This window comes from Anabrus simplex, chromosome 3 (assembly GCF_040414725.1).
Source record: "Anabrus simplex isolate iqAnaSimp1 chromosome 3, ASM4041472v1, whole genome shotgun sequence".
Taxonomy (NCBI): Eukaryota; Metazoa; Arthropoda; class Insecta; order Orthoptera; family Tettigoniidae; genus Anabrus; species Anabrus simplex.
Window position 1 is genome coordinate 421,139,629 of NC_090267.1, and position 13,427 is coordinate 421,153,055.

The window sequence follows — 13,427 nt, forward strand, 5'->3', positions numbered from 1 at the left end:
AGTTCTTAATACAGCTACGCCTAAATTATTTTCAATTTTCATTAATCTTGTTTTTTCCTGTGGCTATTTCCAGCCGAGTGCAGCCCTTGTAAGGCAGACCCTCCGGTGGAGGTGGGCGGCATCTGCCATGTGTAGGTAACTGCGTGTTATTGTGGTGCAGGATAGTGTTTTGTGTAGTGTGTGAGTAGCAAGGATGTTGGGGACAGCACAAGCACCCAGTCCCCGAGCCAAGGGAATTAACCATTTAAGGTTAAATCTCAGACCCGGCCGGGAAGAGAACCCGGGACCCCCTGGATCAAAAGTCAACACGCTAGCCATTTATCCATGGAGTCCAACATTAATTTCTGATCTACTGGAATCCGAAATCCACTTGACCATTATCAGATGTCTAATGTTTGGACTTTTAAATGTGTATATTAGTGTATGTTCTGTGTTTGTAGTTTCAACTCACGAGGTTTTTAACCTCTTTTGTTTATAGACAATGGCCTTCCAAATCCAATATTTATGATGAATAGGTAAGGATGGCCGCTATGTAACGGTTGAAACTAGTGCTATTTGAAAGTAAAACTATGTATTGATTAGTTGGAAGAATAAAATAAAGCTTGTAAAAATTAGTATATATATTAAGTGAATGGATCTCTCCGTTTAATACGCAGTATCCCCTCATCTCGCTAATGCATATGTTGGTTATCTAAACTCACTGTACAATCCTGGATTTCATCTTCCAGTCAGGACTTGTTTCATTGGCAGCAGCCACAAATAAATAATTGAGTTGGAATAAAACTGCACATAAAAATACATCCCAGTGGACGGGAGCGGGCGGATGTAGAAAAATAAATGTCTAGAAACACGGCATGGAGGTGAGATCCGATATTGAACAAATCGCTTTCCGTTCATTGGCTGCGCCGCAGTTTCCTGCTTGCGTTCCATTAAACGGGAGGGTCTATTTATAATATAGAAAATCATGGTTTTGTAGAGCACTAGCTGTCATTTATCTCAACGATCCGCTAACTCGTAATATAATCACTGGGATATCTATCTTCGAGTTCCGGTGGAGCTGTTCTCGTTTATTGTACGGTTCTCACTGTTTTGATTCTGAAACCACTTTATAGGTCCGTTTGTGATATTTTCAGTTATTAAGTATTAATAAAGAACATGGTGACACAGTCGTTTGTTTGTATTCCTTCTGCTGACAATTTATCAGACTCAACTCAGCTGTGGCCAGTGGCATTTGGAAAACAAAGAAAGAAAATCCACAGCCCTTCTGGCAAGCAACTCAAAATTGAAAACATCCTAGGGATATGAGCTACGAATTTTAGGTACATAAAATATAATTAAGTACGAGAACATATTCTTTATTTATTCCTAGAAATTACAATCCTTTTCTTAATAATCATTATCCGGTCGACTAGATTAGCACTTTGCCTTTTTCTACCACGACGAGCGCTAATGTGATTCAATTCACAGTTTCACTTAAGCCCTTTTAATTACATTCGATGTGTGCAATTTTCAAAACATAAAAAAATGCCTGAGGGTATTGAACCAAGGAACACATTACAGAAAAAATTATGTAAATAAGTTGATTTGGCTAGGATTTAAATAAAAAATGAAATCGAGTAAAGAAACAAGTGATTTTAGCCTGATTTTGCGGAACTGTATTCAGGCCGGAAGTGATTTTCGATTTATTTTTTTGTTTCAACACTCACAATTTGAAACCTTCTAGGGCCTTGTATCCCTTCAGCTTTCGGCACAGTTGAGGAAATTGCTTAATTTTATGTTTTTCGTAGTATGGAGACCCCCTAATTTGTCTGCAAAAAAAGGGTTTTCAACGTTAAAAATCCGACTACCTGGTGTATATTAAAATTTATCGCTATTGAAGGGATATTTAAGATCTCTTATATAAAACTCAACGTCTGTCTTTCGTTATGTATTGGTGTTCGGTTAAAAATCGACAACAAGTTATGCTGCATATGCCGAACCGAACTGAGCATAGATGAAATCATACTTTTACGTAGTAATAAGCTGGTGTGAAAGATTACGTTTTTACTTTATAGGTCCCCTAATTTGCAGCGGTTATTGTTAAGGATGATTGCAGAATGTTTAGGGTTATAAAAACGGCGTGCCCCTGGGTTTATGTAAATCCTATTACCTGACCGTACAGCGGGGTGTTGAACAATTGTTTACTGGCTAAATAAGTTTGCAATCTAACTGGTTACAGGTTACTTCATAATAATGAGGACCCTATTCATCACCATCGGCCCGTGACAGTTAGGTTCTGTTGTATGACAGATTATTAGATTTGATGAGAGGGTCAATGGACAGAAGCCCGTTGCACAACGATGTTGAATGTGCAGATCCCCATCGCTTGAAAGTTATTGCTGTATGATTTACCATGTTGCTAAATTATAGATTAGTTAATCCATACTACAAAAATATCTGGGAGATTATACATTTAATACCAATTATGAATTTATGGACTGATTCAAATGCCTCTCCCGAAATGACATGGAGGATGATAACGCACGTATTTAATTGATTTGTACCATACATGAAATAAGTATAAAATATATGAACTTACGATTATTCTTCTGCTCTCTCCTCGAATTAGTATTGAATATTAAACTCTATTACAGAGAATACTAATAACCATTAAGGAACCTAAACTCACTCAATCGAAGTGTACAATAACTCAAGTCGATTCAACACATACACACATGAGCAGAATGGAAGCTGGGGATATAAAACTTTACCCATTAATCGTATAACGAGCTTGGATGCATAATAGTGCTTAACGTGGTGTGAAATTACTGTTCCAGGGCGAGGATGTCGCAGTTTTATTCATAACACACGTAAACGAGACTACAATTAAATTATCTTCTACAACTGAGATATTTCTACGAATAGGGCGGGAAGTAATTTTGAGTCTTCGAAATAATGATTCCCAGAGAATGCAGCCTACACAGCTTCATGAGGGTAAATGATTCATTCTATTCCCCTAAAGTGCAGCGGAACCTCGATATCTCGAATCACTGCGGGAACTAAATTTTATTTCGAGTTATCGAAATTTCTCGATATATAGAATATCGTTTTTGAGCATGTATAGCATATAATTGAATCATTTGTATCTGCAGGATTATAATGAATACATTATTTTTAAGAGTGTTTGAAAATATACAAACAAACTCTATTTTACGGCATCACTTTAATTATAACACTTATTACAGTAACTTTTTAGATGAAAGGATACGGTACATACTGTAATAATAATAATAATGTTATTTTTTACGTCCCACTAACTACTTTTACGGTCTTCGGAGACGCCGAGGTGCCAGAATTTAGTCCCGCAGGAGTTCTTTTACGTGCCAGTAAATCTACCGACACGAGGCTGTCGTATTTGAGCACCTTCAAATACCACCGGACTGAGCCAGGATCGAACCTGCCAAGTTGGGGTTAGAAGGCCAGCGTCTTAACCGTCTGAGCCACCCAGCCCGGCAGGTACATACCGTAGTGACACATGAAACATATCTCGGTTAACACCTATGGAAAAAAATCTCTTAGTCTATTCTATTTGTTACTGTTAACCTTTCCTACCTTCACGTTGAAACTTCTCGTCAATACCACGCAGCTGAGATTCATAAATGGAGCTTTTCACCTGCGACTTCGGGGGTTGCTTTCGTACGTGATCGTACGCCCGAGAAACAGCGAGGCTTCGCCGATTTTCCGATCACTAGAAGTTTTTGTTTTTCGGTTCCCATCATATTAGCTCCCTGAATCACTGTAAACCTTTCTTTACTTGCTAACTGTCCCTCACAAACCACAAATGCCGTATTACATAGTTGATGTACAAAATTCAAGTTACAGAGTATTTTTTGCTTCAAGGGGCGAAATGTTTGCCTTGAGAAATCGAGAAATTCATGTAACTGAATTTCGAGTAATAGAGAAATAAATGCACGTGAAGAATAGGGCAAACGGCCGGGAAATTTAAGTTACTTCGAGATACTGAAAATTCGGGTAATCGAGGTTCGAGATATCGAGATTCATCTGTATATGATACCACTCTTCTCGGAAGCTCAGATATTATCATCATCATCATCATCATCATCATCATCATCATCATCATCTGTTTACCCTTCAGGTCGGCTTTTCCCTCGGACTCAGCGAGGGATCCCACCTCTACCGCCTCAAGGGCAGTGTCCTAGAGCTTCAGACTCTTGGTCGGGGGATACAACTGGGGAGTATGACCAGTACCTCGCCCAGGCGGCCTCACCTGCTATGGTGAACAGGGGCCTTGTAGGGGGATGGGAAGATTGGAAGGGATAGACAAGGAAGAGGGAAGAAAGCGGCCGTGGCCTTAAGTTAGTTACCATCCCGGCATTCGCCTGGAGGTGAAGTGGGAAACCACGGAAAACCACTTCGAGGATGGCTGAGGTGGGAATCGAACCCACCTCTACTCAATTGACCTCCCGAGGCTGAGTGGACCCCGTTACAGCCCTCGTACCACTTTAAAATTTTCGTGGCAGTGCCGGGAATCGAACCCGGACCTCCGGGGGTGGCAGCTAATCACGCTAACCAGTACACCACAGAGGCGGACCTTAATTATTATTATTATTATTATTATTATTATTATTATTATTAGTTTGTTTGTTCTTAAAAAGACCTAACTGTACGTTATCGGTTCCTAATGGTATGAGGTTGCAACAAAATGAAATTATAATTAAAGCTTCAAAATGTATCCACTGACTAGAATCTAAAAAGGATGACAATAAAAAATGACCAGGGATCCAAATGAATCAGTGGGTCCAATTCACTATGCCTTATTTTCTGGGATGATGCTTGTATTCCAAAGGGGTCCAGTATCAGGTCACCGGTTTCTCATAATAGAACAAATCACTGGTAAAGCAAAACCATGGTGTCCCTTCTATAGTGGTACTAATCGCAGGTAACGTAGCCTCATGGTGTTCCTCGCATGGTGGTACTAATCACAGGTAATGTACACCCATGGTATCTCACGCATAATGACAGCACTCACCGGAACCACACCCATGGTATTCCTCACATAAGGGTACGACTCACAAGCAATGCAGAATCATGGTGTTTCTCATATAGTGGGACTAACCACGGGCGTCAGCTAGATCCGTGGTGTTCCTCACATTGTAGTACTAATGACAGGCTACGTATACTCATGGTGTTGTTCACACAGTGGTACTAATCATAGGCAATATAGACCCGAGGTGTATCGCACATTATGGTACCACCCACAGGCAGTGTTGCCAACTTAGCGGATTTTCCGCTAAATTTGGCGGAATTAGAAGACTGTCGGCGGAGAAAAATATCATTTAGCGGACAGCGGAATTTTTGGCGGAATTCTAGATTTATTATAGAGGAATTTAGTGTTTTATCAATTTTACGTTTAAAAAAAATTGTACTCCAGTCTGTCTCCAAGCTATTCCGTATTTTTTATCAGGAGTTAGTAATCACATGAGAAAAACGTGTTATTTGGATATGATGTTATGAGATCATGGTATCATAAATTTGTAATGAGTGGGGAAAGGGTACTTATCTCTTAGTTGACGAATGACGACAGATAATGAAAGTGTGAGAGAGTAGCATTTATGTTTATGCTATGAAGGAAGGCCGTTTAATGAACTGGCCTGTTTTGTGTGTGCCCTTGAGGTAGGGGATTCACCTAGTTTGCACCCGGCACTAAATCGCCTACAAGTTTTGCTAGCTGCTTTACGTCGCACCGACACAGATAGGTCTTATGGCGACGATGGGAGAGGAAAGGCCTAGGAATGGGAAGGAAGCGGCCGTGGCCTTAATTAAGGTACAGCCCCAGCATTTTCCTGGTTTAAAAATGGGAAACCACGGAAAACCATCTTCAGGGCTGCCGACAGTGGAGTTCGAACCTATTATCTCCCGAATACTGGATACTGGCCGCACTTAAGCGACTGCAGCTATCGAGCTCGGTCCTACAACTTTCAGATCGCCGGCTCGCAGGCAGGGGGGTTAATCCCAGTGAAACCCAAAACAGGTCAGTGCAGACATTTACTTTTATTATTATTATTATTATTATTATTATTATTATTATTATTATTATTATTATTATTATTATTATTGCTCATTGTTTGAGATCGGATTTCTTGGCCGAATTTTAGCGGATTTCTAGTAGTATTTAGCGGATCTTGTCCGCCTCTGTGGTGTAGTGGTTAGCGTGATTAGCTGCCACCCCCGGAGGCCCGGGTTCGATTCCCGGCTCTGCCACGAAATTTGAAAAGTGGTATGAGGGCTGGAACGGGGTCCACTCAGCCTCGGGAGGTCAACTGAGTAGAGGTGGGTTCGATTCCCACCTCAGCCATCCTGGAAGTGGTTTTCCGTGGTTTCCCACTTCTCCTCCAGGCAAATGCCGGGATGGTACCTAACATAAGGCCACGGCCGCTTCCTTCCCTCTTCCTTGCCTATCCCTTCCAATCTTCCCATCCCTCCACAAGGCCCCTGTTCAGCATAGCAGGTGAGGCCGCCTGGGCGAGGTACTGGTCATTCTCCCCAGTTGTATCCCCGACCAAGAGTCTGAAGCTCCAGGACACTGCCCTTGAGGCGGTAGAGGTGGGATCCCTCGCTGTGTCCGAGGGAAAAGCCGACCCTGGAGGGTAAACAGATGATGATGATGATGATTTAGCGGATCTTGAAAATATAAGTTGGCAACACTGCCCACAGGAACCATAGGCCCATGGTGTTCCTCACATAATGGTGCTACTCATAGGTAACGCAAATCCATTCTGAACACAGTGGAACCAACCTATTCTGCACCTACTCCCGCTAGACACAAGTCTGTGCAGCCGAGCGCCCGCTCCCCCGCCCCGGTGGTATGCACACGATGGTACTAACCACATGCAACGCCTGACCCGTTCTGCTCTTCACATAATGGTACTGCTTCTAGGTAACTCATGGTGTTCCTCACATGGAGGTACTAATCGCAAGTAACGTCGACCCATGTTTTTCCTCACGTTGTGGTGCTAATCACAAGTAGTCTCATGGTTCTAATTCCACAATCCCTTGGTCGCGCATTTTAGTCACCTCTGCGACCCCCATCCACAGGGTGAAACTCAGATTTCATTTCTCTCTCTGTGGATCAGTAATGTATCAGCCTCCAGATCACAGTCACGGGTTCAAACCCGGCAAATGTCGGTCTGTTAGGTCATCAGCCCAGAGGCTGATTTGATCCTCAAATAGTACCACCAAAGGCTATGCAGTTATAGGGAAACTGCAAAAACCAATGGCAGAGCCCAAATGAGGCGTACTAGGCAAGATGAGGAGTGAGGTAGTTTTCCCTTGCTTTCCTCACTGGACCAGAAGGTGCCAAAGCAGCACGACTGATCCTATGAGCAACACCTTTCATGACACTCAGACACTAGTTGTGCCCCAAATGTCATTACTCAGCACCACCCATACCCCAGCAGCTTCCATATTGTCACAGCCATGGATGAGACTGGGACTACGGTGGAAGCTGCACTTTGCTCTGGCCTGTGCCAAGAGACGGATACAAAAATACTGCATCCATCAAGAAATGGCAACAGGCAGAACCCGGCAAATACAGTAGGATTTTTGAAGGACGGAAGGAAGTCTGTTCGTCACTCCATATAGTACGATATCCGAATGTAAAAGACCTCATGTGATACATTACGTGTTTAGCCGATGACTGTAATCAAAACTCAGGCATGATCCCTCAACAGATTACCCGGTCATCTGAAAGAGTATTTTTTTTTTTTTTTTTTTTTGCTAGTTGCGACAGATAATGAAACTGTGAGAGAGTAGCATTTATGTTTATGCTATGAAGGAAGGCCGTTTAATGAACTGGCCTGTTTTGTGTGTGCCCTTGAGGTAGGGGATTCACCTAGTTTGCACCCGGCACTAAATTGCCTACAAGTTTTGCTAGCTGCTTTACGTCGCGCCGACACAGATAGGTCTCATGGCGACGATGGGACAGGAAAGGCCTAGGAATGGGAAGGAAGCGGCCGTGACCTTAATTAAGGTACAGCCCCAGCATTTGCCTGGTGTGAAAATGGAAAACCACGGAACCATCTTCAGGGCTGCCGACAGTGGGGATCGAACCCACTATCTCCCGAATACTGGATACTGGCCGCACTTAAGCGACTGCAGCTATCCAGCTCGGTACCTCGAAAATGAAATGTATTGAAATATGGTCTTACAGGAAGTTGCCGAAGGATACGTGGCATACGCTAAATAAATGTATAAATGAAATGGAAACAATGGCACAAAATGTTGATGCTGCAGCGTCTTTTGAAATAAGAAGGTAACCAAGCAAGCATGTAGTTTTAGGTCATTAGTATTATCATCATAGTGCAAGGTTCATGTTTTCATTTCTAAAATCCTATATTCGTTTTCCGGAATTTAAACTGTGGTCGCCTTTATCAACAAGCCAGTGAATATACCATCCGTCTACCACAACCCCTACTTTTAGGACTGATATTAGCTACCAAAGGAAAGAAAAGGAAAAATCACAATCGCTCGAAGAATGTAGATATAAGGTAGATATAGGAATGAATAGATAGAAATGAGAGGCACATCAAGCCTCGAATAATCAGTCAGTGATGGCACTCGCCATGCAGTTCAAGGAAGGGAGATGACAGGCTCAGTTCTGACCCCGTGGTTATCAACAACTTGTGTGTGCTCCTTGGCTGAATGGTCAGCATTGAGGTATTCGGTTCCGAGAGTCCCCGGTTCGATTCCCGGTAGGTATATTAATCATTTCTGCGTAATTTCTCTGACTCGAGGAATATGTGTTTGCGTTTGAACCGACACTCTCCTCTTCCTATGTAGCAGCACACTACACTGCCAACCACAAAAGAAAACAATGAATGCATTCCGCTACGTGCGATTTGCGTCAGGAAGGGCACCCAGCCTTGAAACTGGCTCCAGTCCACATATGCGGCAGAAGAAGGAGGTGGAGAAGATAGCGCATACACCTTGTATCATATTTGGATAATACGAGTACGTTACGATTGAGATGTTCACGGAATTTCAGAAAGGTAACATAACCTTATCACTTTAGCGGTTGTTGCGTACAATATTTTATTAATTTTAAGTTAAATATTTAATCATAAATAGTTCTGCCATGTCGTGACGCAAATCATCCATGTTTGACTGATGCAGCGATGTTTTTTGTCTTAGTGTATGTTGCTAGAACAGAATGATATAGGCCTAAGAGGTACGTACAGTACATTGAGTTATGTGGTGATGTAACATCAAAATTAATATTATTTGAAGCAGTAAACAGTCCACTAAGCTACCAGAATCGCAAACATGGCCTGTCGTTCATGAATTAATGAGGGTAATTAAATTTACGATATACAGTATTATAGCGATATACGGTACATCTGTTGGAAATGGATTAACCTCTACATTACTCAATATGATGATGGCGGAAGACTACTTGAGCTGGGAATAGAGAGACGCCATTTTTTCTGTAGATGGGTACGGGACCACAGTGCTGCCATCAGGCGGAAAAACAATTCAACAAGGTGACGTATTCTCTGATTCATAATCTCTCTGACTACGTTACTGTGAATGGAGTACAACCAATCAGCGATGATTTCCAATGAAATTCTGCGAAAAGTGTCATTTCCCGTTCTCCTTCTAGTATGGAAAGAAGATGATTACGTCATAGCATGAAATAGAATGTATTACTGTCATCAAGTAGGGTAACGCTTTTACCAGCCAAAGAACCCTTACCCCTCACCCCCTCCCGTGATGTGGGGATATACATGCTGGCACTGAACTATGTAGGGAGAAGATAGTTGTTGTTGAGTTATCAGTTAGTAGACTGGTTTGATGCAGCTCTCTATGCCAGCCTACCCTATGCTAACATTTTCATTTCTACGTAATTATCGCATCCTACACCTGCTATAATTTGCTTGTCATATGCATACCTTGGCCTATCCCTACCGTTCTTACCACCTACACTTCCCCCCAAAACCGACTGAATAAGTCCTGTGTGTCCTGAGATCACTCTCTCTTCTTGTCAAATTTAGCCAAATCGATCTCATCTCACCATTTCGATTCAATGTGTGCACATTAATGATTCAATCTATCCATCTCACCTTCAGCATTATTCTGTAACACTAAATTTCAAAAGCTTATATTCTCCTTCCTTCTGACCTAGTTATCGTCCATGTTTCACTTCCATACAATGCCACGCTCCAGACGAAAGTCTTCAGAAATATCTTTCCAATTCCTATAAAAATGTTTTAGAAAAATATGTATTGTTTTGGGGAAGTATGGTGTCACTGAGCTATCTTCTGAGGAGTGGGACTACAACTGACTTTCCTTTAGCACGTTTGGAATTTTCGTGGAGGAGCAGAACATGTACGGGTCATCGAATCAGAGAGAAGGGAATATTGCCCGCCATTGGCAGCATTGTGACTGCTCATTGGTTTAGACGTTCCAATTAATCTGCAACCAGACCTCAGATTCGCATTTAACGCATCACTTGATAATTAGCACCGCACTGTTTCTGGATGAGTTGGCCTCCTAGATTACTTGCCTGTGTACTATCTGGAACCATAAGAGGCACAAGAGGGCTCAAACCATGTTATTACGGGGCGTGCTTTCTAAGTATGGTCCGTTTGAAAATAACTACACAACGAAAAAGGTTTTTCATACACAACGTTTATTTTAAGAATCTACATACATTACTTTTCACCATAGCCGCGAGGTTTGTTTGAGCACTTATCAACCTTACAAATAAGTTTTCAATACCCTCTTCATAGACACTTGCCGCCTGCTCTGATAACTAACAGTTCTTGATCTTGCGCTGGGACAGAGTCTGTTTGGCGTTCACCTTTACAGGCGAATGCTCTGTAACTTCGATTCGGGCGTGATATTCGAAACCCATGTTTCGTCTTCCGTTACGCTCTGACCCAACATGTCGTCACCTTTTTCGGTCTAACGATTCAGAAACGTCATTGAACACTCAAATATGTGAACAAAAGATTCGACTGTAAAGGCGAAGGCCAGAATGTATCTGTCTCAGCGCAAGATCAAGATCAACTCTTGGTTATCGGAGCAGGCGGCAAGTGTCTATGAAGAGAACTTAGTTGTAGGGTATGATAAGTGTTTAAACAAACTTGGCGGCTATGTTGAAAAAGAGTAAAGTATGTACAATCTGCAAATAGATGTGGGGTTTGAAAATCGTCTTTCGTTGTGTAGTTATTTTCAAACGGCCTTACTTAAAAACACGCCCCGTAAATACGTTATCTTAGAAATTATGCATCAAAGCGTCAATCATATATTCTGTTAACTTTCCGACTGCAAGTTCAGTAGCCATAAGGTTACAAGATGTGAAGCCAAACAGCAGCATTAATCATGCACGTTGTTTCTCTAGTTTTGTGACGGAATTGAAGCAGAAAGCCTAAAATATTGGCGCTCGTTGCAGTCAGTAATTTATACCTTGTTTTATGCGACGTCAGCCCCTCTGGAAGTAATGACTACGAATCAGAATTTTTACCGAGTAATTGATTAGAATAGGAAGTTGTTTGGTGACGTGTCGTATAGTCCACTGTTCTGTTGTGAGGGAAAAATCCTGGCAAGCAACTCATTGTTGAAAACATTCCAGGAACATGAGTTACGAACTTTAGGTAAATAAAATGTACGAAAGTATGAGAATATATTGCCATTGATGATTTCACGGCCCGTACTTGTAGATATGATATAGGCATTTGGGCTTATGCCGTGTCAAGAAAATAATTCTTTTAGTTTCGCAGAGGAATGTGCTCTGCGTCATCAGAAGAAAATCTCGAGTGTCCACGAGAAGGGCTTCTTAAACAATGAGCTTTTGAATTTAGACGTTATAATCCAAGTGGAAATGGTACGTTCATTCGTCACCAGATGGCTCTCCGGACGCGGTACAGTGCTAGCGTTCGAAGGGAAAGCTGACGGAACCACTATAATCAATCTAAGAGGGTCACATAACATGTGTACGTAACATATGACATTAGCAGGTGTTTGACATTGACAGAAGCCGGGAATGAAACATCTGGCGATGTGGAACGTATGATTTTGGAAAACACCGAGACAAAATAACAATAGTGAAGGGACTGGGAAGGGAACTACCTACGTAAATCCTTATCCATCGTTATCCGGTCGATTAGATTAGCAGTTTGCCTTTTTCTACCACTACGAGTGCTAATGTAAGTCAATGCATTGTTTCATTTAAGCACCACGATGAGCACTGATGTGAGTCAACGCAGAGTTTCAATTAAGCCCTTATAACTATATTCAATGTGGTTATTTTTCAAAATATCAAAAACGCCTGAGTATATTGAACCAAGGAAAACATTTCAGAAAGAATTATGTTTATAAGTTAATTTAGCTAGGATTTTAATAAAAAAGAAAATGAGTAAAGAAACAAGCGATTTTAGGCTGGTTTTCCGAAACTGCATTCAGGCCGGAAGTGAGTTTCGAAATTTGTTTCTTTAGTTGGATAGTGCTGTCAAAGACTCACAGTTTCATAATTTATCTGGCCCTTTTGCCCTTACTTTGTCTACTAAGAAAAATTTCGAACATTAAAAATCCTTAAATTGCGTGGATTCCAATAGAATCCTTTTCCAGCCCGACTTCTTATCTTGTCAATAACAACATACAGGTGAATACTTAATTTTTCATGACCGCATTGTAGTTGAAATATGATAGCTTATTAGATCGTGTTCAATACATACAGTACATAAGCACAGAACAAAAATGGCCAACCGGACATTAGTGGTGTTCGAACCCAGATTTCGGTCCGATGCTCAACCGTTTGAGCAAAGGTGGTCTAAAAGCCTCAAAGTTTATTTCAAGTACAACTTGGTCATAAAAAATAAATATTCTGTTGAATTGGCTCACAGTGTCCGACTTCTTGGCTAAATGGCCAGCAGTGAGGCCTTAGGCTCAATGGGTCCCGGGTTCGATTCCCAGCCGGGTCGTGGACATTAATTGCATTTGATTCATTCCTTCTCGGCCCGGGACTGGTGGTTTGTCCTAACATTCTCCTCTTCATACTCACACAACACACTAGACTACCAACCGTCACAAAAACACGTAATGCTGAATACACCCCCCGCATCCTCACATAGGGTTGGCGTCAGGAAAGTCATCCGGCCGTAAAGCATGGCCAAAACCACATGTACGTCACAGTTCGCACCTGCGACACGACACGTATGGCAAAAGCGGTAAAAGAAGAAGAAGAATTGGCTCACAGTGGGCAACACGCAAGCACTCGGCAGTAGTAGCTCAGACCCTTCCCAACACAACAAATACGATCTAGGCCACCTTAGCTCAAACGGTACAGCATCCGACGCCAAATTCGAAGGTTGTGGGTTTGCAGCCCATTGGTGTTCGGTTGGCCATTTCTATTCTGTACTTAACATCTC